At 37.4% G+C, this 24,419-nt stretch overlaps 1 protein-coding gene and 1 non-coding gene across 2 annotated transcripts in view; one reads left to right on the top strand and one right to left on the bottom strand.

The window, feature by feature from the left end:
• Positions 1 to 433: 433 nt before the first annotated feature.
• Trnat-agu (transfer RNA threonine (anticodon AGU)) lies at positions 434 to 507 on the bottom strand. The gene has a single exon. It is a non-coding gene; the product is annotated as a tRNA-Thr (tRNA).
• Positions 508 to 19,492: 18,985 nt separating this feature from the next.
• LOC124089378 (butyrophilin subfamily 1 member A1) overlaps positions 19,493 to 24,419 on the top strand; it is a 39,020-nt gene continuing 34,093 nt past the window's right edge. The window contains exon 1 of the mRNA XM_058577372.1: positions 19,493 to 19,781. The gene's annotated coding sequence lies outside the window, so the exon portion shown is untranslated. The remainder of the gene's footprint in view (positions 19,782 to 24,419) is intronic.

The raw sequence follows: 24,419 nt of genomic DNA, 5'->3' as shown, positions 1-24,419 counted from the left end.
ACCAGCCCTTGATCCATGATTTATTAGCACAAAGACAACAAAAGGGAAATGAGAAAGGAATCACTCTCACTAAACCACCTCTTGCTTCACACCTGCTAGTGCAAAAGATGAACTGGTTGTTCTTCTGAAACTCTTATTGCATTTTGAGGATCACCTTGGCATTTGACCCACTTTCACCTGGACATTCCTCAGGGAATAGAGAAAATGAGCAATATGGTAGAACATGGAAGGCGATTTAGAAAAGACCTGGTTTCTGGGTTTAGCTACTCAATACCCCTGTGACTTAAGTTGAGATCCTTGCCTTGCTGATCACATGCCTTTGGGTAAAGGAGCCAATCATGTTTTGCACAGCTTACTCATGTTAAATCCAAAGCTAGTTTAACTCATGTTAAATCCAAAACTCGGTAAGTTTATCCACCTCACATGGCACTTGTGAGTCAGTACTGGGGATTGAACCCAGGGCCTCATGCTCACTAGGCAAGCACTCTACCACTGAGCTACAGCCTCGGCCCACTTGTGGTATTTAAATGAGAATTCCTGTAAGGAGCTTTATCTGTTGACTGTCCCATAACTTGAATGAGCAGTCACTCTTACCTCTCTGAAACATACACAAGAAAAAAAATGACTATATTCCCTTACACATTTCTTTGTCCTAAGGTGTTTGTGAAGATTAAATGAGATTACATACATGAAGATACTGTGCATGCTAAAGTGTTCTCAAATCAAGTTGTTATAGTATAGGTGTAGAGTCTGCATGTGAGATGTGAGACATACAGATCACCTGAGTGCTAAGCATCAAAGTTGATTTGAAGTAAGATGACGTCAGGTTCCAATTCTGGTCCTGCTTGTTGCTAGGTGTCCTTGGAAAGTCAGTTAATCTTCCTAAGGCTCAGATTCCTCATCATAACCTCAGTTATAACTGTACTCAGGGGTTTTGTGAGCATTACATGATACAATAAACAAATAATACCTCCAAGTCTTACTTTTCTCATCCATTCATGAGATCATCTCAGTTCCTCCAAGTTGTTGTGAGACAGTGTGTACGAGGCACTTGATACAAAATAGAGCTCAACAAATACCCATGTTCCTGATTCCTTAGGCCCCACCCATTCTTTATCATTGCACTATAAAATCAGCATCAGTTGTCCTTTCTCCCCAACAAAGGGAGTGCCTATCTTCAAATGCAAGAGTAGCTACACCTCTGGGTTTTAGGAACTTAGAAATAAGGCAGTGTAACATAGTGGAGGAAATGCTAAAACTGTAGCCAGGAGCTGACGTCTAATCCTGCCTTTATTATGTGGCTGACTCACTCTCTGGTTTTCAATATTCCCATCTGTAAAATGAGAATAGCAATATGAGCCTCTTTGACAGACAATCAGTAAGACAATAGAAATGAAAGTCTTTTGTCAACCATAAAGTTCTATATACAAAATAAGATGTTTATGGTTTAGACTGAGTCACAAAATTGATTATTACACATAAATATCCATCCAGTCACTCATTTCACACAAAGATATTTACATACAATGTGTTTGGCACTGTGCTAGTACTGAGGATGCAGAGATAAGAAGCTATGATTACCACCCATTCTGGTAGAAAGACAACCATGTAAACAAGCCATTGTAATATATAATATGATTCATGCCTCAATGGAAGCATCATGGTTTCAATATGAGATATCTCCTAAAGGCTCATATGAGAATCTTAACCTAATAAATGCATTAGTCCTCTGGTAAGGATTAACTAGATGCTAACTAGTCAGTGTGTGACTGGAGGAGGTGGATCCCTGGGTAGGGTGTATCTTTGGGTATATATTTTATCTCTAGATAGTGGAGCTTTCTCTCTTTCTACTTCCTGGCACTATGTTCCCAGCTGCTTTCCTCTGCCCCACTGTTCCTTTGTGATGTCCTGCCTCACCTGAAGCCCTGAGAAATGGAGCCAGCAGTCTATGGGCTGAGACCTCTGAAACTGTAAGCCCCCAAAGAAACTATTCCTCCTCTAATTTTCTTGTCAGGTCTTTTGTTCACAGCAAAAAAAAAAAAAAAAAAACTGACTAAAACAGGAAATAAATTAAAGTTACCATAGTTGATCCAATAAAAGGGCCCTCAAGCCTGCCCAAAAGACTCAGCATATTTACATAGACAACATTTGACCTTAAATAATGGTAGACAACAAGACTTAAATGATGCACTTGAGTGTGTCAACCAATAAACAATACCTCTGTCAGAGAGAACAACCTGGGGAGAGGCACGGCTACATGAAAGCAGTAGTATTTATGGAAATAATGTGACCAATAATAAGGCAACAAAAAAAAATTGAAAAAAAAAATGAGTTCCATACCAGAAACCAAAATAAGTTCTCATAAAGCTTCTACTATCCACCTAAATTGTCCATAAATACTCTGCCTCATGGACTCAGTTGCTTTTGCTGCTTGATCTCCTTTCCTTAGGAAAAGAGCTGGGATGAAACTGGTTTCAGTAAAGTCAGTGGTCAGCTCCTGCCTGGCCCTTTGGCCCCTCCTCCTACCCCCTGAGTGAGCATGTTCACTTGAGAGGCTTTGACATCAATACATTTCACTTCCTATAGAGCAGAGGGACCCCGCTCCAGTCTGCATAGGAGGCTCTGCAGAACTCCAAAGTGGAGCTCTTTCCTCCCAGTGATGCCTAATGCTGAGCAAGTGGGATTAGTCTCCTTGGGAACCAAGCCCCCCAGGGGCTCAAGGGCTGAACTGCCCCAAACCGTTTGGGAGAATTGAGATTTCATATTGTTCTTTTACACTTGGATTTCAGGACATTACTTAGACAAAAGCCCACCTGAGAGCTGCCTCCTTTTTTGTGGGTAAATATAGCAGCAGGATCAAAAGCTGACTTACTTATTTTGTTTTCCTCTTTGTAACTTTAATCATAGTCCCTGCAGGACAATCTTAGTCCTCAGAGATGTCAGGAATGCACATTCATAATGAAAGAAATAATTATGCATGTTTTTTTCTTTCTCTCTTCACAAACCAATTTCCTTTCGCTCACTAGTTTTGAAATCTCAAATAAAGCAAATTAATTCTTCACATGATTTATAAAGTATCATTATTAGCATAAAACAATGTTACCTTACAAATTGTATGCCCCCCCAAAAAAAATGTTTTCCCTCTCATCTTTTCCCCCTGCAAACCATATTCTCGTAATGCTAAATCTGAATTTCCATCTAAAAGTACTGGATGTTCTTCTGGCTGTGTATAGTTATACAACAAATCACTCCAAAATTGAAACACTTAAAACAACAACCATTTTACCATATCTCACAATATTATAGGTCAGTAATTTGAGCATGGCTGACTAGGTAATCCTTCTGGTCCATGTGACTTTAATGATGGCTGGTCTGGAAGATCCAAGATGGATTCACAGGGCTGAATCTGTGCCTAAATATGCTGGCCTTTCCAGCATGCTGGTCAAAAAGTACTCAGACTTCCTACATGGACCCTCAGGAATCTAGAGACTGCTGTAAGAGGCTTATGCCCATTTGCTAGGCTTAATACCTAGCCCCCAAATCCCTAGAACATCCTAGTCACTACATTCTAATATTGGCCAAGCAAGTCATGAAGGCCAGCTCAGATTTAAGGGAGAGATATTAGACTCCACCCCTCGGTGAAAGAAATAATGTAGAATTCATTTGCTGTGTCTCTTAAGTCTTTTATAATCCCTAGCTATCCTGCCCCTATTTTATTTTCTTTGCAATTCATGTGTTGGAGATACTCGGTCATTGCCTTGTTAACTTTCCCATATTCTGTACTGTGGTTGATTGCTTCGTCTTCATGTCATTTAACATGTTTCTCTAATCCCTGTATTTCCTGTAAATAGGAAGTAAACATAGAGACTTTATCAGATTTGTCTTCTTTTTATACTCTCTCTCCATCTCTCATATGTTGCTTAAAGTCTTTGTGTAGCATAAATGCACGCATATGCTACGCATGTATAATAGTTTTAGAATAAGAATTCCAATATTCTTAACGATATAATGCAATTTTTTTCTCTTTCTTTTTTTTTTTATTTTTGCCATTCTTCTGTTCTCAAAACATTTCCTCATACCCTCCTAGGCTTTAAATCTTCTTTTTTCAGTTATGTCATCAATTCACTGCATAGGTTCATTTGTCTTCTGTTTGCTTTTTATAAAAATTGCTTTGTAAATCTTTGATTTTTAAAATTAATTTTTGAAAATTTAAATGGTTTTAAAGTCAAAACTATACCACAAAGCATATTTAAAGGGGGCTAACTTCCATGGTGGTCCCTTCACTGTGTTTACTCTCTCCTTTCTACGGGTAATTATTATTTTGTTTTATTTAGGGTCAGGTTTATAATCTGCTATAAAAATCATATTTTGTTATGCAAACCTTTTTCTACCTTGCTTTTTTTTAACTTAACAACAATATATTTTAATTCTTCTTTTCTAAATTTTTCACATTGAGTAGTATTCCACTGAGTGGATCTACCACTTTTTCCACCAGTCACATTATGATTAGCTTACCTAGAGTTTTCCAAGACCTTTCGTGTTACAAATTATACTGCAACAAACAGCTTCTATATAAAACCAAGATTTAACCTACTCTAGTCTGGTGTTCCTTTCATGTTATCAGCATAGTTATGAAAATAAGGCATATATTCATTTTTTTCTTTTACTTATTATGTGGTTTGATTTGGAGGGAATATAGAGTCCAAAATGCAGGGACCTGTCTTTACAAAAATTGTGATCTAGTAGACAGTGCAGACACATATTCAACAAAATGCAAAGCCTTATAAAATAAGATGTGGATGAATCACTGAGGGTTCAGTAAAAGGCAAAATCCATTCTGATCAAGGAAATTTGGAAGGAGGTATAGATAATGTGACATTGAGTAGAACTTTAAAGGAAGAGAAGAATTCCCCAAATACATATACATAAAGACAAGATAAGCAAGAGAGGTCTTGTGAAGACTTAGCTATAATATTTGTCCTTAGCTATAGAATGTTTTAATTTTTTATAATGTAATATATTCATGTATTACTATTTACATATATTACATGGTTAGTTGAAATATTAATTTTTCAAATGAATGTAGGTGGCATTCCTGCGTGTGTTTAGGAGAGTAGTAAGAGACAATGGTAACTGGTCTAGGATTATTAAATGTTAAGCCAAGAAGAGATAATGTATAATAAACACTTAGCTCTGTAGTATGTCTCTGCCCTTCTGTATCTCTTGAGATATTTTGATGTTATGGTTTGGATATGAGGTATCCCCCCAAAAACCTCCTGTTAATACAGGAATATTCCAAAGTGAAATGATTAGATTATGAGAGTTATAATCTTATCAGTCCATCCTCATTTGAATGGACTGACTGGGTGGTAACTGCAAGCAGTGGGGTATGGCTGGAAGAGGTGAGTCACTGGGGGTGTGCCCTGGAAGGGTTCACCTTCTCTGCGGCCCATACCCCTTCTCTCTCTTCTTCCTTGCTGCCATAGCAGTGCTCTTCTACCAGACCCTTCTGCCATAATGTTCTGCTTCACCTTGGGCCCAGAGCAGTGGACTAAGTGACCATGGACTAAACCTCTGGAGATGTGAGCCAAAACAAACTTATTCTCCTCCAAATTGTTGTCAGGTATTTTTATCACAGCAATGAAAAGCTAACTAACCCCCTTGGGCTTGATTTATGCTAAAGGAAAATAGGACTTGGAGATAAAAGATATGGATTTAATTTGTGGACCTACTTTTTAAAATGTATTTTGCTTATTTATTCTATTTGCTTTATTTCAGGATGAATTTTAGGTCATTATAAGAGTGCATAAAACAAAATAAGGTACTATAAATAAAAGCAGAATTACAACTCAGTGTTCAAATACTGGTTCCTAACACCATTCTCCATTAAAAAGACCGGAACTCCTTGAAGGACTGCCTGCTCAGGGCTGGAGTAAGATACATACTCGTAGTGCAGGAAAGTAAGGAAGTACGCAAAACACAGAAAAATGGAGGACGACAAAATGATAGGAGTCAAGTTGAAAGAGCTACTGATGACCAAAGCTGGAACAATTTGAGCAAAAAATTAATGGATTATCAAATTATAAGCCAAAAATAAACATCCATTATGCTAATATGAACAAATAATTGAATAAACAAATGAGGGAGGAAAAACAAATTTCTTATGCAGAAGAATTCTAAATAGTTTATGTAGATATTCTGCTCTCATAGAAGTGAAGAATAACTCCCTACTCCTTAAGTGTGGACTCTGTATAGTGACTTCTATGAGTACCATAGAAGTCTGTAAAAGGGGGGAAAAGAGTAATTTTACAATAGAGAAATCTGACAACACCTCAGCTAGGTAATCAAGGCCAATGTCAACAGTGATGTTATGTTGATAGTCTGTACCCTTGATAGGACATGATGACCATGGAACTTTACTTCATGGTCTTCCCCCAAACCTATTGCCCTGTCTAGTCATAAGAAAAATATCAAACAAATCCTGAATGAGGGACATTATACAGAATACCTTACTGGCTTCAATATTGCTGAGGTTGTCAAAAATGAAGTCTGAAAAACTGTCACTACTAGGATGAGTCCAAGAAAACATGATGAGTAAATGTAAAATAGTATCCTAGAAGGGAAATGTATATTAGGTGAAACTAGGGAAATCTGAATAAAGTTGGACTTCAGCTAATAATAGTGTATCAATACAGGTTCACTAGTTGTGGCATATGTATCATATTAATACATGATATTAAAAATACTGAAACTGAGTGCAGGGCATATGGGAACACTGTACTACCTATGCAATATTTTTTAAATATGAAACTATTCTAAAATTAAAAGTTTAGTTAAGAAGAAAAAAATGTAGAATTTCATGAAGAAATTTAAAATGTTAAAGTATAGCATAAAATTTATAATCTAGAATGAGATTAAATATAACAAACATATAATATATCCTTGTGACATAATCACAAATTGAGCTCATATTTTCCCAACAGTCAATGGGCATGTGAAATCTGGCCTGTTACCATAATAAACACTATTCAAGAGGTAAAAGGAGACCAATCACCTAGGATAAAAAACAAGGATCTTGCATAATGGAGCCAGGTTTCTCTAAAGGGTCCTCATGAAAAGAAAATGTAAAATAGTGTGAACACCCATCATAAATAATGGCTATGGTACATTGTTGTAATAATGACCCCAATGAATCAGTCACTGCCCACTGTCTCCAAGCCACTTTGCAATATGCTATTGCCACTCCTTCCATAAAGAGCTCAAGTCTATTTCTCCATACCTTTGAACCTATGCTGGAAACAGTGCAAAGGTTTCAAACCTTTGCAAATCCACAACAAAAGAGAATTGACAATTTCACTTTTCACAGTCTTTCAACACCTTCTAGGGACTGTGAGTCTGTATGGGAAGTGGAAATGAGGTGCCTCTACTGAAAGCTGCCAGAGAGGCTCTGTTGAACCCTCCAAATCCCATCAAATCATCACATGGGTAGAAGACCAACAGAAGAACTGCTCAGACTGGTGACTCACAGAATAATATGAAATAATAAATTTTGATTTTAGGCCAGTAACTCTTGTCATTTTTTATAGAAAAAGTTTTACAGGGATAATTTTTTAAATCATAGCCTTTGCTGTAGAAGAATAGCCCTATACTCCAATAAATACATCAAAAGTAACTGAACAGAGATCCTCCATTCTGAACACCTTGGAAATACCTCTTGAGCCTGATACTTCCTGCCCTTCCCCCTTCCTCTGTCTGTAAAATTAACATCTGATAGGATGTTGAGTTAGAAATTTTTTTTCTAATTTCTGGGTCTATAATTTGGCTGGTGGTTGCCAAGATTTGTTTAGACCAATAATAATTTATTCCCTGAAGCTGGGTAGGTATCAATGCTTACCGAGATGAAAGGATTTCTTCCCAATACTTACATAGATCAGCATTCTGTTTACTGTTTGCAGAAAGAAACAGGAAGGCTGACTATGAAGTATACTATATAATGGGCAAGATGCCTTGTTTGATCTAAAGATTCAAAACTCTAACAGAACCACCAAACATTTGCTGTCATTCTCAACTACATGTAAGAGTAGAGAGTAGGAACTTCCAATTTAGTATAAATAAGGTTATGTTACTTAGCTTTGAATCACTATAACAAAATCCCTAAGAAAGCCAACTTGAGGAAGTTTATTTTGGCTCATAGTTTCAGAGGTTTAAGTCCATGGTCACTTGGTCCCATCACTATAGGCCTGTGACAAGGTAGAACATCTTGGTGGGCAGCATGTCCAAAGCAGAACTGCTCACCTATGTTGGCTGGGAAGGGGAGAGAGAGAGAGAGAGAGAGAGAGAGAGAGAGAGAGAGATCATTTGCTTTTATAACAGAGTTGCTTCCTCAATACATATTAAACTATGAAACGATAAATGGATTAATCCATCATGAGGTTAGAACCATGTGCTCCAATTGTCTCCTAAAGGTCCCATCTCTAAACACTGCAGCATCGAAGATCAAGCCTTTAACACATGTGCTTTTAGGGAGATACAAAACAAAACATAACAAAGGAGAATTCTGAGTAAGAAAGAAGTTCTATCTTGTTATGGAATCTGAAGTAAGTTGAAGCAATCGGTTACTTATCTGTAAATAGTCACCTTAGTAGAAGATTGCAAATGATTTCATCCCCCTAATATTAAATATTCTTATTGCTTTTTAAAACTGTATGCTATTGCTATACAGTATTCTGTGATTAAGGTTTTTAAAATTTTTTATTTCATTTTCTAAAATTTGGGGCCTTTATTAATGGGTATGAGGATTCTTTTTAGGGTGATGAAAATATTCTGGAATTAGTGTGGATAATTGCACAATTTTTTGACTGTAGTTTGAAAAAAAAAGAAAGCATTGAACAAACATACCCTTCAAAAGACTGGTTTTTAGCAAAGAAAACAACAGAATAAACAGAAAACCTGCATATTGGGAAAAATATTTGCAAACCAAATATTTGATAAGGGATTAATATCCAAAATATACAAGGAACTCAAAACAAACCATAGTAATAAAACAAATGAACCAATTAAAAAATGGGCAAGGGACCTGACCAGAAGACATTTCTCAAAAGAAGACATACAAATGGCCAAGAGGTATTTGGAGAAATGCTCATCATCGTAATCATCAGGGAACTGTAAATTCAGATCACAATGAGATGTCACCTCACACCTGTTTGAATGGCTATTATCAAAAAGAGAAGAGATAAATGTTGGCAAGGATATAATGAAAAGGGAACACTTGCAGACCGTTGGTGAAATTTAGTACAGCCATTATGAAAAAATAGTATGCGATCTCCTCAAAAATTAAAATGTAACTACCATAGGATCCAGCAATCTCACTGCTGGGTATATATCCACAGGAAATGAAATCTCTGTGTCAAAGAGACATCTGCATGCATATTCATTGCAGCATTTTTCACAATAACCAATGAAATCAACCTAAGCACCAATGGACAGATGAATGGATAAAGAATACAATAGAATACCATTCAGGCTTTTAAAAGAACATCCTGTCACTTATAACAACACGGATGAATCTGGAGGACCTTATGCTTAGTGAAATAAGCCAAGCCAAATAATTAATAGCCAAACCTTATGATTTCATCTGTATGTAGAATATATTTAAAAAAATCAAACTCATAAAAATGGAGAGTAGAATGGTGGTTACGAGGGAATCCAGGATGAACATGTTGAGGAATAGGAGATGTTGATCAAAGGGTACAAAGTGTCATGAAGAAAGAATATTTAAGATGTATTTCACAGCATGGTAACTATAGTCAATAATAATGTGATGTATATTTCAAAGTAACTAAGAGGAAATTTCAAATATTCTCATCATGCAAAAAAATAAGTATGAAAGTGCTATGCTAATTAGCTTAATTAGTCATTCAACAATGTCTATATATCAAAACATCACATAAATACCTCATGATTATACACAACTATTATTTGTCAATGAAATTTTAAATTAATTTTAAAAATAAAATAATTGAAATCATAGAAATGTTTTATAAAGAGTGAAATTTTTTGTACGTGAACTACATATTTTCCCCCAAAAAATGGTGGCCAGCATATGTTCTGAGTTCCCAATAAGAGGTTCCCAGTTTCTCAAAAATTTGATTAGAGATGGACATTAGATCTCTGAGAAGATGGATACAGAAGTGAAGATGTAACTCTTAAATACTCTCACTTTCTTCCAGGAAGTGTGACTAAATGTGAAAAGACCCTGATTCATGTGGATTGTCAAAGTTATCTTGGAAATGCTAACCACTCAGAATTTTAGTCCTCCAATAATAACATTTATCAATTTTCCATGCTAAAATCCTCCATCCACAGAGTGCAGCTCCTTTCTGATGCAGAGATGGCCAAGGGCACTTAGGCATTATCCCATTCTCAAAACCACAATGTCTGGTCTATAACTGAGGGAAGTGTTAAGTTGTTGCTGACAGGTGAAGGAAGACTTCATACAGGTATGAAGCCTGGGAAATGCCTTCCATGGGAGGAAGAAGCAAAGAAAGATCTTCTTTACCAGATCAGAAGAACAAAACAGTGAAATGTTCATCTGGAATGTGGTTTGCATGGGTAAGAGTAGCCATGATCAGATGAGGAAGTTTGAATGCCATACTAACAATTCTTGGTTAAACAATGGGGGTAATAGTAGAGGATTTTAAACACAGAGAATGGTCATTTTCCTGTCTTAGAAAGATTATTATGCATGGCAGGTATCTACAATGGAACATTATTCATCAATAAAAAGGTACAAACTACTATTGCAACAACATGGATAAATCTCAAAACTATGAACTGAACTAAATGAGTTGTACTTAAAAAGAATGCATATTGTACAATTCCATTTATATGAACTTCTAGAACAGGAAAACTAATTTTTGGCACTGAAAGTCAGAATAGTGGTTGCCTATGGGATGGGATTAACTGAAAGGGAGGGCAAAGAAATTTTATGTGGTGATGGAAAAGTTATTATATCTTTACTGGAGTGTTGGGTATATTAGTCCATTTTGTTACTATTACAAAATACTTGGGGCAAGCTACTTTATATAGAAAAGAGGTTTATTTTGGTGCCCAGTTCTGAAGGTCCAAAGTATAGGGACCAGTTCTGGTGATGGCCTTCTTGCTGGCAGAATTCCAAAATGATGCAAAATATCACATGACAAAAGAAAAGAGATAGGTAGATAGATGATGGATAGATAGATAGGATATATATCTCATCTGTATATTATAGATATATATCTGTCTTCTGTTCTCCCTAAAAAGAGAACAGAATATATATCTATATTATATATATATATACATATATATATATATATGTATCTTTTGTTCTTATAAAACCACCAGAATTCAGTCATAAATCCCCACCCTAATGACCTTATATAATCCTAATCACCTTTCAAAGGCCCCACCTCTAAACCCCACAGTCAGCTTATTTTCATTCTCCTAATACCTCATAATGGGGATTAAATTCCAACACATGAAGCCATAAGGGATCATCCAACCATAGCCAAGCCATTTTAGGGTATGTTTGTCAAAACTCATTACTGTTCACTTAAGATCTGTCAAGTTTTTAAATTACACCATTTTTATAAAATAAATCTCACTTGGGATCAGTATGAAGTTTGAATTGAAGGTGAGTAAGGCTGAAGAAGATCCACCTGCCTTTCAGTTTTCTTCCTGTCCCCTTCTAACACATTCGAGGCCTGCTCTGTCACATGGCCACTCTGTGGCAGGCCCAGGAAGAGGAGCCAAGAGGGAGCTGAAGGACTCAATTTCCAAAAAGTGAAAAATCTCCTCCTTTCATGAAAATGAGGAAAATCACATCAGTCCCTCCGTGTGCAGTCTTTTATACTCAGACTTCATGTGAACACTTGATAACATACCCCACTAAGAGCTCGAAACTCAAGGTGAATCCATCCCAGCAGAATACAAGGCTGTTCGGAGCCCACAGAGGTCTGCAGCCAACTCTGGACACCAGAAAGCCCAGGGCCGTGGTAAGTCTGGGTAACTTGAGCAGCCCAACAGCCCAATATCCGGTGCACCAGACAGAAATGCTTAAAGACCTAGATCCTATTATATGAGGTTGAATTCATTCAATTAAATAGCTTAAGCAGCTCCAATCAGCCACTGGAACACTTCTCTGCAGAGCACTAAAACAATGGCCCAAGGGGCAGCTGAAGTTTACTCTCTCTTCTGTGAGGCCAGCTGGAGCTGCCCAGCACATCGCCAAGTTGGGAGGGCCAAGGCTGCATAATTGCATTAAACCTGCCTGTTCTTTCCGGAAAGTACTTCCTGACTGCTCCAAAGGCGGAAATGAGTTAAGGGGGTAATTTCAAATCTCAGGTTACCAGACCTACCAACAGCCCCTCAAAAATCACTTTTATGAAAAGGGAATCTGAATTTAGACATCTCAGCCAGTGGCACTTTTGCTATTCTGTACTTGGCCTTGTCTCATTGTTATTAAAATGATTTTCACTGAACTTAACATTTAAGACAGTAGAAAATATATTAGATTACATTTCTATAAGATCGAACTAGGGAATCACAGATTCCACTACCCTTTCTGAGGATTCTATCCTGCTTTTAAAACCTCATTATTGTCAGCCTCTATCAAAACTGCTCCCAAGTTCTCATTGCTACCAACCCAGGCTGTCATATCTCCTCCCCTTAAGCTTCCTGCATGTCTTTTATAGTACTTCTTTATCCACCTGTACATTCACTCAGCAAGCATTTGTTGACCTCTCACCTTAGTTTCAAAGCAGTACTTGCACATATTATCCATATAATCCTCCCAGTAACCCCTTCAGGTAGGTACTAGAGTCTCCATTTTACTGAAGAAACCTAAACCTAAACTTAGGCAGTTGTCATCAGCCAAATAGCTGATAGCAAGTGTTTAGCTTCAAACTCAAATCCCCTATCTTCAGGCTCAGACTGCCTTCTATAGAGCTATTTATGTACTTGTTTATCTTCATGACTTACCAAATATTTTTTTGGGGGGCTTTCTCTGTGCTAGGCATCATCCCAAGCACCAAAACCACAAACATGATTAAGTCCTGGTCCTAAGACATATATAATCTCTAATGACCTACTTGTCATGTCCTTTATTTATCTGTTTAGCAGACATTTACTGAACACCTACTACATCCTAGGTACACCATGCCCTAGACATGAACAAATGGCATAGACATGCTTCCTATCCTCAAAACAGTATTTTATAGACATACAAACAAATTGTCTTGGAGCACTTAAGAGAGAGTAATTCACTATGCTGGAAATATTAAGGAGGCTCCACAAAGATGTCATTAAGTTTGGCCTTAAAAGAAATGGAGAGTTCTGACAATTTTTTTAAAGGGGGCAGGGTGGCATTATAGAGAGCCTGCTCATGATCCCAGATATGGAGACTTTAAATTTACACAGTGGCAACACAATACTGAAGAAGAACAAAACTAGAAAACTGACACTATCCAACTTTAAGACTTACTAAGAAGTTTAGTAATCAAGATTGTGTCATATTGATGAAATCACAGATAAATAGATCAATGGAACAGAATAGACAGCCCAAGCAGTCAACTCATCTCTGACCAAGGAGTAAAGGCAATACAATGGAGCAAATATAGTCTTGTGTCTTTTCAACAAATGGTGCTAGAACAACTGAACATCTATATGCAGAAAATGAGTTGAGACAGAAATTAACTCAAAATGGATCATAGACCTAAATGCAAAATAAAAAAAAATCCTCAGAATCCTAGAAGTTAACTTGGAAAAAAAAAAACTAGATGGCCTTGGGTCTGGAGATGACTTTTTAGATACAAAACAACAGATCCATGAAAAAATAACTGATAAGATGACCTTCAGTAAAACTGGAAAGTTCTGCTAGGCACAGTTGTGTACTCTTGTAATCCCAGCAGCTTAGGAGGCTGAGGCAGGAGGATTGAGAGTTCAAAGTTAGCCTCAGCAGGTTAGTGAGGCCCTAAGTAACTTAGTAAGACCCTGTCTCTAAATAAAAAATTTATAAAGAGCTGGGGATGTGTCTTAGTGGTTAAGAGCCCTTGGGTTCAAAATAAGAAAAAAAAAACCTGAAAACTTATGCTCTGTAAAAGATAATGTAAAAAGAATGAGGAGACAAGCCATATTCATAAAAGATGCATCTGTGAAAAAAAATTCACAAAAATACACCTGATTTGATAAAGGACTGTTATCTGAAATATACAAAGAACTCAAAAATTTTAACAATAAGAAAATAAACAATCCAGTTTAAAAATAAGAAAAATGCCTGAATAAATGCCTCACCAAAGGAGATATACAAGATGGTAAATAAGCACATGGAAGGATGCTTAACATCATATTTCATCCAAGAAATGCAAATCAAAACAAGACTAAGATTGCACTACACACCAATAGAATGGCCAAAACCCAGAATTCTGACAACACCAAATGTTGCCAAGATTGTGGAGCAGCAGGAACTCATTCATTTCTAGAGAAAATGAAAAATGATATACTAGAAGACACTTTAGACATTTCTTACAAAACTAAATGTACTCTTACCACTCAGTAATTGCATTCCTTGATATTTACCCAAAGGAGTTGAAAAGTTATGTCCACAAAGAAATCCACACATGGATGTTTATAGCAGCTTTATTAATAAATGTCAAAACTAGTCAGCAACTGAAAACTTCGTTAGTTGAATCAATAAACAGTGGTACATCCAGGCAGTGGAATATTATTCTGCACTAAAAGGAAATGAGCTACCCAGCCATAAGAAGACATAAAGGAACCTTAAATATACACTGCTCAGTAAAATAGACCAATATGAAAAGGTTACATACCATACATATGATTCCAACCATATGACATTCTGAAAAACGCAAAATTTTGGAGACAGTAAAAATATCAATGACTGCCAGGAGTTGGAGGGTAGAGAGAGGAAAAAAAGGTAAAAAACAGAGGATTTTTAGAGTAGTGAAAATATTCTGTATGATACTGTAATGATGGAAATATGTCCTTGTAGATTTTTCCACACCCATAGGTAGCACACAAAAAGCAAACCCTAGTGTAAACTATGTACTTTGGGTGGTTAATATGTCAACAGAAATTCATCAGCTGTAATAAATGCACCACCCATGTGAGGAATGTGGATGATAAGGGAAAATATGCATGTGTAAGGGTAGGGGACAAAGGGAAATCTCCACCTTCCTTTTATTTGTGCTGGGTATGTTTTTAGGGAAACCCATCTAAGGAACCAAATCACCTCTGCCCAGGAAGTAAATGTCCCTAATTTCTACCTTAGCAACATGGGTCAATATGCACATAAATCAAAAATAAATCCTTTAAAAAAAACTAGCAGGGTAGCATCAATCAAACAGTACAACGACGTGGCAGTACTGTGGGGTGTGAGGTAGGGCATGGAGGAAGATCAAAGGAGCATAGACTTGATCTTATGAAACTGAAGAGCCATCAGAGATTTCTGAGCAGAGGAACTTATTTATCTTTGTATTCCATGGCGTGTGGCACACTGCCTTGCTCTTGGTAGCACTTTTTAGTATTTGTCACTTTTCTGGCACCAGAGAGGATTCTGGTCCCCAACCTGATGCCATACTCTGTTTACACAGGAAAAAAATAATTCCCCATGCTCTTGCACAGAGCAATTTTCTTTCTAGCCTCTGTGCCAAGTCATCCCAGGTCTGTGAACAATCTTTCTCTTTTAACTGAAGCCAAATGGCTGCTGCCATGATGTTGTCACTGCTATGGATACTGCTAATTTCTCTTTGGAGAAGTCAAATAAGGGCTGCTCCCGTGGAAGAAGTACTGTCCTGAGAGGCTTCAAGATGCAGGGTGTTAGTTCCTGGTCGACAAATATCTTGAGTGTAAATTCTTCCCATGTCCCTCTATAAAATAGACAAGTGATCTCTACATTCCCTTCTAACCTTAAGGGTCTCTGCTTTTAAATGCAGGGTCAACATACCTCCAGCCAGGCCAAAAGATGACTATATCTGCCACATTCTGGTCTACCAAGTGGCAGACTAATCTTCTGTGGTGGTTATCTATGTTTTATTCTTTGTGTACTTTGCCTCACATTCTACCTCCTCCTTTCTCATTCTAGGACAGTTTCCAGGAATGCTTGTAACTCTGCCTCCATAAAGCTTTGTGTTACTAAGCTAGAAGCAAATGCTTTCTGCCAGTCTTCTTTGAAATCCTAAATACACTGAATATACTAGGCTACTTTTCTCAACTGGGGTTCAGATAAAAGGGAGTTTTTCTCAGAGGCAGGAATAGCAAGATGGAGCAGAACCTCTTACTTAGGTGACCATAAAATTAGCCTTCAGAGGAAGGACATTTTATGCATAAAAATGTTACATTATTAGTAGCCACCCTAAACACACAGACATAAATGATGATGGTCCCTGGCAAACTGTGGTGTAGTTACTCTACATCAACATGAAATACAAGAAGCAATGTGGCATCATACCCTACTCCCTTGTCCAGACATCACTTCTCAATCCCCACACTCTTACCATCACTCTAAGCCCTGATGAGTCTAGAACCTAGGTCTCCACGGAGTGTTCCTGACATTCACTAGTAATCCATCAGTGTTGACCCTTGAATTGGAACCTTTCTATTTTAGTTAGCCTTGTAATAAAACCCAGATGTAGTGGATACTGTGGTGTGCTGTGCACATCCCTCTGGGAGCCCATGAGCCCATCCTCTAGCTGCTGAGTCTGCTGGCTACTGAGAGCTCATGGTTGGACCTCTTACCAATCATTGACCTCAGCTGAAGGAAATAGCCTTTCCCAAGGTCACATTGCCCTCCCACATGTACCAGAGAGGGTTAAGAAGGCCAGATATTTCTTGCCTCAACTTGGGTCAAAACTGCTAGGCCATCCCAGCTCCAGAACTAGACTAGCTGAGGCAGATGGAAGGTCAGCTTCTCTTTCCATCCAATCCTGACTTCCTCATTTTCCTACAAATATCTCTCTCAAGAGTGCACCTCAATCTTCTGCATACAACTCTCTATCTCTGGGTCTGTTTCTAGGGAGACCCATCTAAGGAACTAAATCACCTCTGGGCTATTAGCAGGAAGTAAATGTTCCTAATTTCTACTTTAGCAACATGGGTCAATATGCACATGTTTCTCTATCCTACATAAAATTCAAATGAATTAAACACTGCCCTGAAAAAAATGTATGCCCCTTCACTCTATAACCACCAAACAAGTTCTCTTCCTCTTGGAGCTCTAGTAGAAACACTAGGTTAAGGAATCAGAATGCCCACAGCAGTAAACAGAGCAAGCACTGTTAGGAAGACAGCAGACCTGAGTTTTAGTTCTGCATCTGCCACTAACTCACTGTGATGTAGACAGATCATTTCCTTTCTTTAGGTGGGTCCTAATTATCAAAAACCAAAATCAAAACTTGGAATAAGGCAAAAATGAGAGCCCTGCATTCTTTCAATGTTGTACAGGGGAAAAAACTATGTAGAGACTGTCTAGAGGAATGTAATTTCATTCTTCTCATATTTGTTATTGATTAGAGGTAATCAGATTGATCAGATTTGGTAAAATTACTTGTTTTCTGATAGAGATTTTTTTCTAATAGATATGCAAATAATTTTTGTCTATGGAATAGGTAACAACAAAAAATTATAGTCCAGCTTTTATGTAATCTAATAAATTTATCCTAAGCATATGTATCAATATTGCTTTTACTGCTTAAGTATTACTAACATTGCATATGTATATATAAGTATATGCATATACAGGTATGTATATAGACATATATGTGTGTGTGTGTGTGTGTGTGTGTGTGTGTATATATATATATATATATATATATATATATATATATATAAACATTTAGAATTGTACATGTTCTTTGAGGGAGTCCTAACATTTACTGGTTGTTACTAATTAATGAGTTAAATAGGCTCTTTTACATGTGCTTCATATTATATTTACCTCAGAGTTGCGATTTTACATTTTTGAAAATTATATTTCAACTGGCTTTATCTGTTTCATGATGGTGGAAGAAAACCAATCTATAATCCCATTTTGAGAACACAGGATCCAGGTACTAATGTACCACCAAAGCATCTAGAACTCCTTTCTGTAGAAATCTTTTGTACTATTTTCACCATTAGCACAGCCAAGACTTAGTAAGAGGGTCTTTCCCAAGGTTTCCTAAGGTTTGAAAAATATGAGCATTATATATTGTCCAGAGATGCTTAGTAGTCAAAGCAGGCCCTTAACTACCCCTCCTCATACATCATTCTATGTCTCATCTACCTGTATTTTCAGCAATATTACATGTGCCTAGCACACAAATATTCAATATATATCTCACGCAATGAAAACTTTTCATTGCAGTGACTAGAGTTTGGATATTTCCAAAAGACCAAACCTGTTTGCTGAACCACACTCCAAAGCACTGGAAAAGACAGACATCCCACAGCTACATAGGTCAGTGAGCAGTGTAACCTGGAACCAAAAATGAAAGCACCTGAACTTCACTTTCCTCCCCTGTCTTATGGTAATAATCTTTATAGGCTCATTATAAGGATTAAAGTAGTAAAATGGTATGAAGGCACTTAGCACAGGGCCTCACCCTAAGATGCCCACCGCAAAGTCCTTCCTTCTGCTCCCAGAGAACCTGCAAGGGCTTTGCGGCCTTGGCTGTGCTGCAGCTTCTCCCAGCCCCCACTCCAGCCACACAGTGATCAAGGGATGGGAAAATCGCTCTGTTCAAACAGGTGTCACTGTTCTAAACCTACAGTCTCATTTCCTGATCGTGTCTTAATCTGCTCGTCGGTGGTGAAAGTTGATTTCTTGCACATTCTTATATCAGTGGGAATTTCTGCCCTTGGCTGACAGGCATTATGGGCTGGCTTTGACATACAGCCCTACAGGGCCTGAACAGCCCCTATTCTTTTCCAGCCCTGAAAGGGAGCTTTGTGCCAAGGATTCATTAAACTGCACTGCACAGCCCCTTCATAAATGGGGCTCAATAATGAACAGTCGATTTAACTGGAAAAGCTGCTGGAGCTGTTAAATTAAAGGGAAATAAAGTGCACTTTAGGCTCAGTCTGCCAGAAGAAATGGCGACCTAAAAGGAAAATCTTCATTTTTATTGAATTGCAGTTTTTCAAAAAGTCTAAAATGTCCAGGAAGCTTCCTTGTGACAGGCAGTGAGACATAAAAGCTCAGAATGCAGACTCGGGATAGTGACTTGCTTTTTGTTCACTAGAGTCATCTCAAAGTGAGTCGTAGTCTCTTAGAGGTTGCAGAGGAATGATCTAATTTTGAGAAGGAAATATGAGGGGACTCTGCAATATTCCAGAAGGAGGGTTTATAAAAGAAACAATTGTCTCAAACAATTTTAAGACTAGGCTTTCTCCTTCATTCTTTGAATACTGGAAGGACCAAAAGCCACTCTTTTTAGTTTTTTCCACTACTTCAGGGAATCTCTCTGAATCTCTCTCCAAGGAAATGCAATTGTTTTTTGTTTTGTTTTGTTTTTTCTTACACTACAACTCAGAGCTATATTTGATTTGAGTATTTTCTCTGAAATCTGACTTCATGGATTCCTTTTTAGGCTTGAGATTTTCAGAAGTATGCACAATTACTCCAAACAACATTCTCTTCAATTCTTGAGTTTCTGCATGATGAGATAGAACTTCTACTAGCACTTGCTGAAAGTTATGGTTTCCAACAGCTCTCATATGCAAGGAGAAAAGCCACCATGCTTTAGCAGGTAAAACAATCATGGGGTGGTCCTAGCTGTTTTTGCTTAAGCTGCCATGAGCTGCAATTCTTCTTTATGTGCTCCTCTGTCCTTGTCTGTTTTCAAATATTTTTATATAGAGTCAGATCCAGGGTGGGTTACAGCTTGAACTCCCCCAGTAAAGGTCTTTTCTGGTTTTCATCATTAAGCATCTTGTCACCATCAAAAATGACAGACACTCATCATGGAGAATTTAAAGACAAATCTGAAAATCAGTGTGAAAAAAAAATAAAAGTCCCACTTCTATCCTGGTTATTTAGGGTCACTGGAATCCAAACACAATTTTCGTTTGCAAAGCTATATAGAAATGGCAAAACCTCTCTGCAAAACTTTTTTGCTCTCTTTATAGAAATTGCTTTGTTTTCTATTTTGAATTATAAGCCATTGATTCAATTTTTAAGATGTGGCATTAGGCAATTCAAAGTCACCTTTAAAATACTCTGAAGTTGAAAAACATTGTCCATGTCTTCATTTTTAATAGTAAGTATGACAACTCACTAAACTGCATTGTTTAATCTTTCATCCATCTACCATTAATGAGTCATGGTTGACCAGTACAAATCCTGGGCTCTCTGCATCATGACATTCTGGGTTCTTAATGGAACTGCTGCCTGTAACAACTTCTAGGAGAGATCTTGCACAGTGCCAGCCCTCAGAGTTAACAGGCTCTTCATTCACCTGCACCAGAACAACTCAGACTGTTACATTCACCTTCCATTGAAAATTGCCAGAGTCCAGAATGACCATGTGATTCTGTGTGGCTTTGTGTACCTAATTAGAGCTTTTGACATTTACTACGGGGTGAATATTCATTAGGAAATACACATCTGGCCACTTTAACTTCTACACATGGCATCCACCATTAGAATGAACTTTCCCAGTCATGACTTATCCCTGAACAAACTATCATTAGCTTATTCAAAAAACAGCCTTATGAAAGGATAAGAGCATTTTCTAGATCTGCATTGATCAAACCACAGGGAGACCACAAGTTATAGAATGTTGAGGATGTTACAGCTGGTATGGAGGAAAAGGCCTGGGAGGATGATGGTGATCAAAATCAACCCACAGACAGAGGAGCACATTACTTACACCATTGAATGGAGAAAGGTGTGCTTTTTTGTCCTTCCACTTTGTAATTTTTCTGAGGAAAAAAAAAAAAAGATATCTCAGTTCCTGACACAGAGTATGACAGAGCTTTAATAAAAATTTGAAAATGGAGTAAATGAAAGGGAAGAAAAAAGTAAACAAAAAAAAGGTGTGAGGGGAAAGCAATGTGAGACAATGGAGGGAATCAGCCTCCTTATATCGGAAAACATTTGGCATTTGTTTTTTTGGGATTGGATAACTTCATTTAGCATTATGTTCTCCATCTCCATCCATTTACCTGTGAATGCCATGATTTTATTCTCTTTTATTGTTGAGTAACATTCCATTGTGTATATATACCACATTTTCTTTATCCATTTATCTACTGAAGAGTATCTAGGTTTGTTCCACAATTTAGCTATTGAGAATTGTGCTGCAATAAACATTGATGTGGCTGTGTCCCTGTAGTATGCTGTTTTTAAGTCCTTTGGGTATAGATTTAGAAGTGGAATAGCTGGGTCAAATGGTGGTTCCATTCCCAGATTTCCAAGGAGTCTCCATACTGCTTTCCATATTGGCTGCACAATTTGCAGTCCTAGCAGCAGTGTATGAGTGTGCCTTTTCTCCCACATCCTCACCAACACTTATTGCTGTTTGTATTCTTAATAGCTGATATTCTGACTGGAGTCAGATGAAATTTTAGAGTAGTTTTGATTTGCATTTCTTTAATAGCTAGAGATGTTGAACATTTTTTCATATGTTTGTTGATTGATTATATATCACCTTCTGAGAAGGGTCTGTTCAGTTCCTTGGCCCTTTTAATGATTGGGTTATTTGGTTTTTTGGTGTTTAGCTTTTTGAGTTCTTTATATACTCTAGAGATTAGTGCTCTATCTGATGTGTGAGGGGTAAAGATTTGCTCCCAAGCTGTAGGCTCTCTATTCACCTCACTGATTGTTTCTTTTGCTGAGAAGAAGCTTTTTAGTTTGAATCCATCCCATTTATTGATTCTTGATATTATTTCTTGTGCTTTAGGAGTCTTGTTAAGGAAGTCAGATCCTAGACCAACATGGTGAAGATTTAGACCTACTTTTTCTTCTATTAAGCACAGGGTCTCTGTTCTGTTGCCTAAGTTTTTGATCCACTTTGAGTTGAGTTTTGAGCAGGGTGAGACAAAAGGGTTAATTTCATTTTGTTACATGTGGATTTCCAATTTTCCAAGCACCTTTTATTGAACAGACTATTTTTTCTCCAATAAATGTTTTTGGCACCTTTGTCTAGTATGAGATAACTGTACTCATGTGGGTTTGTCTCTGTGTCTTCTCTTCCATGTGTGTCTCTTTTGGTGCCAATACCATAACCATTTTTGTTACTATGGCTCTGTAATATAGTTTAAAATCTAGTATTGTGATTCCTCCTGCTTCTGATGGGACTGAAAATTGGTGCAACCATTATGGAAAGCAGTATGGAGATTCCTCAGAAAACTTGGAATGAAACCACCATTTGACCTAGTTATCCTACTCCTTGGTTTATACCCAAAAGACTTAAAATCAGCATACTAGAGTGATGCAGCCACATCAATGTAAACATAGCAGTTCAACTCACAATAGCTAAAATATGGAACCAACCTATGTGTCATTAGCTGAGGAATGGATAAAGAAAATGTGGTATATAAACACAAAAGGAATATTACTCAGCCTTAAAGAAGAATGAAATTATGGCATTTGCCAGTAAATAGATGGAGCTAGAAAATATTATGCTAAGCAAAATAAGCCAATCCCCCCCCCAAAAAACAAAGGCTGAATGTTATGCTAAGCAAAATAAGCCAATCCCAAAAAAACAAAGGCTGAATGTTTTCTTTGATATGCGGATGCTATTTCATAATTGGAGAGGGGTGCTAAGGAAGATATAATTACTTTAGATTAGGTAGAGGGGAGTGAAGGGAGGGGAGTGGGTATGGATTTAGGAAAGAGAGTAGACTGAATCAGGCATTATTACCCTATGTACATACATGATTACATGATAGGTGTGATTCTAAATCATGAACAACTGGAAGAATGAGAAATTATACTCCATTTATGTATGATGTGTCAAAGTACATTCTGCCTTCATTTATAACTAATTAGAACAAATTGTTAAAAAAAAATCACTTCTTACACATCCTTACAACTAACAGTAATCACCCCTCCTCTCTAAACTCTTCCAGTACCTTATCTTTATCTGTTTATCTCATCAGTAACTTTCTGCCTTATATTATATTTATTTCTATATTTAATCCCCCACATAAGGATAAAGGTCATAGAGGCAAGGGCCACACCTTATTCCTCTCTCTTGAAACTGTCTAACAAAATGTCTTGCACATACTAAGCACTTCAGTTGAATTAAAGGAATGGCTTGAGTTAGGGAGAGGAGAGACACTCACTGGAAACAACTCCAGGAGTCCAGAGCCCTAGCTTTGCTAACAACTAGCTATATGACCTTGGACTTCAGGTTGTCATTATGTTTGTTTGCAAAGTTAGAAGAGTGGGCTGAAACAGTTCTTTTTTTTTTAACTAGACTGTTACACATTAGTTGAGTGTAAAATTAATTTGGAGGTTAGCATTTTTGTAAATTAAATTTTAAAAAAATGTTAAAAAGCTATGAGAGAAATTTTAAATGAATACCATGAAGAAATGCCTCACAGAACTACATAAGAATGAGATCTGTCATCTCAGAAGCCTGGGATTCTCCTGGCTTAATCCTACATTAGTTCAAGGACCACATTCCAGGTATTTTGTGGAATGGATATAAATATCAGATATTTCTTTGACACCAATACTGATAGATATTTTGCAAACACATTGTTCTCTCTGCTTCTTCCCTTTCCATCAATCTTCATAACGATGCCTATCTACCCCTACATTTGCAGGGCTGAGACAAGAGCACACAGGAAGGCCCACTAACCACATGTTCTATATCACACTGAAAAACTGTAAAATAGAATATGTTCTAAGAGTCTGATTCAAGGTATGGTAGAGAAAATGCACAACACTCTCTCTCCCACTGAATACAACTATCCAACCTGGAAGGAACCCATAGGGCAGGACAGTTACAAGGACTCTAAGGAGTAAACAGCAGCAGTTGGGTTAGGGAAGACCAGAATCAGAATTGCCACCAAATCAGCAGGAAGTTTTCTCACTTGCAACTCTCTCCAGACTGGACTCAAACCAGGAAGTGAACAGTGGCATGGACAGAGAGGCACAGGCACAAGAAAATGCCTGTGTTCTGGATGAGCATCTCATTCAAAGAGAGTAGAGGAAATTCCACTTTTCTTTTTTTTTTTTTCTTTTCTCCTTTCTCTCATGCCCTGGCCCCCAAACAATCTTATAGTGGTGACAGTAGCACCAATAGCTGTGAGAGCAGCAGTAGAAACCTGTAGACATAGAAAATTTTGAAGGAAAGAATTTTTCTTCCCAGTCTAAGTAGCTGTGTTGTTTATTTAGAGGGTGAAATGAACCCTATTGCTTTCTTTATCTCTGT

Source organism: Marmota monax, unplaced genomic scaffold, assembly GCF_021218885.2.
Source record: "Marmota monax isolate L192 unplaced genomic scaffold, Marmota_monax_Labrador192_F-V1.1 WCK01_AAM20220418_F8-fsc00096, whole genome shotgun sequence".
Taxonomy (NCBI): domain Eukaryota; kingdom Metazoa; phylum Chordata; class Mammalia; order Rodentia; family Sciuridae; genus Marmota; species Marmota monax.
Note: the sequence above shows the minus strand (reverse complement) of the source record. Positions and strands in the feature narration are given on the sequence as shown.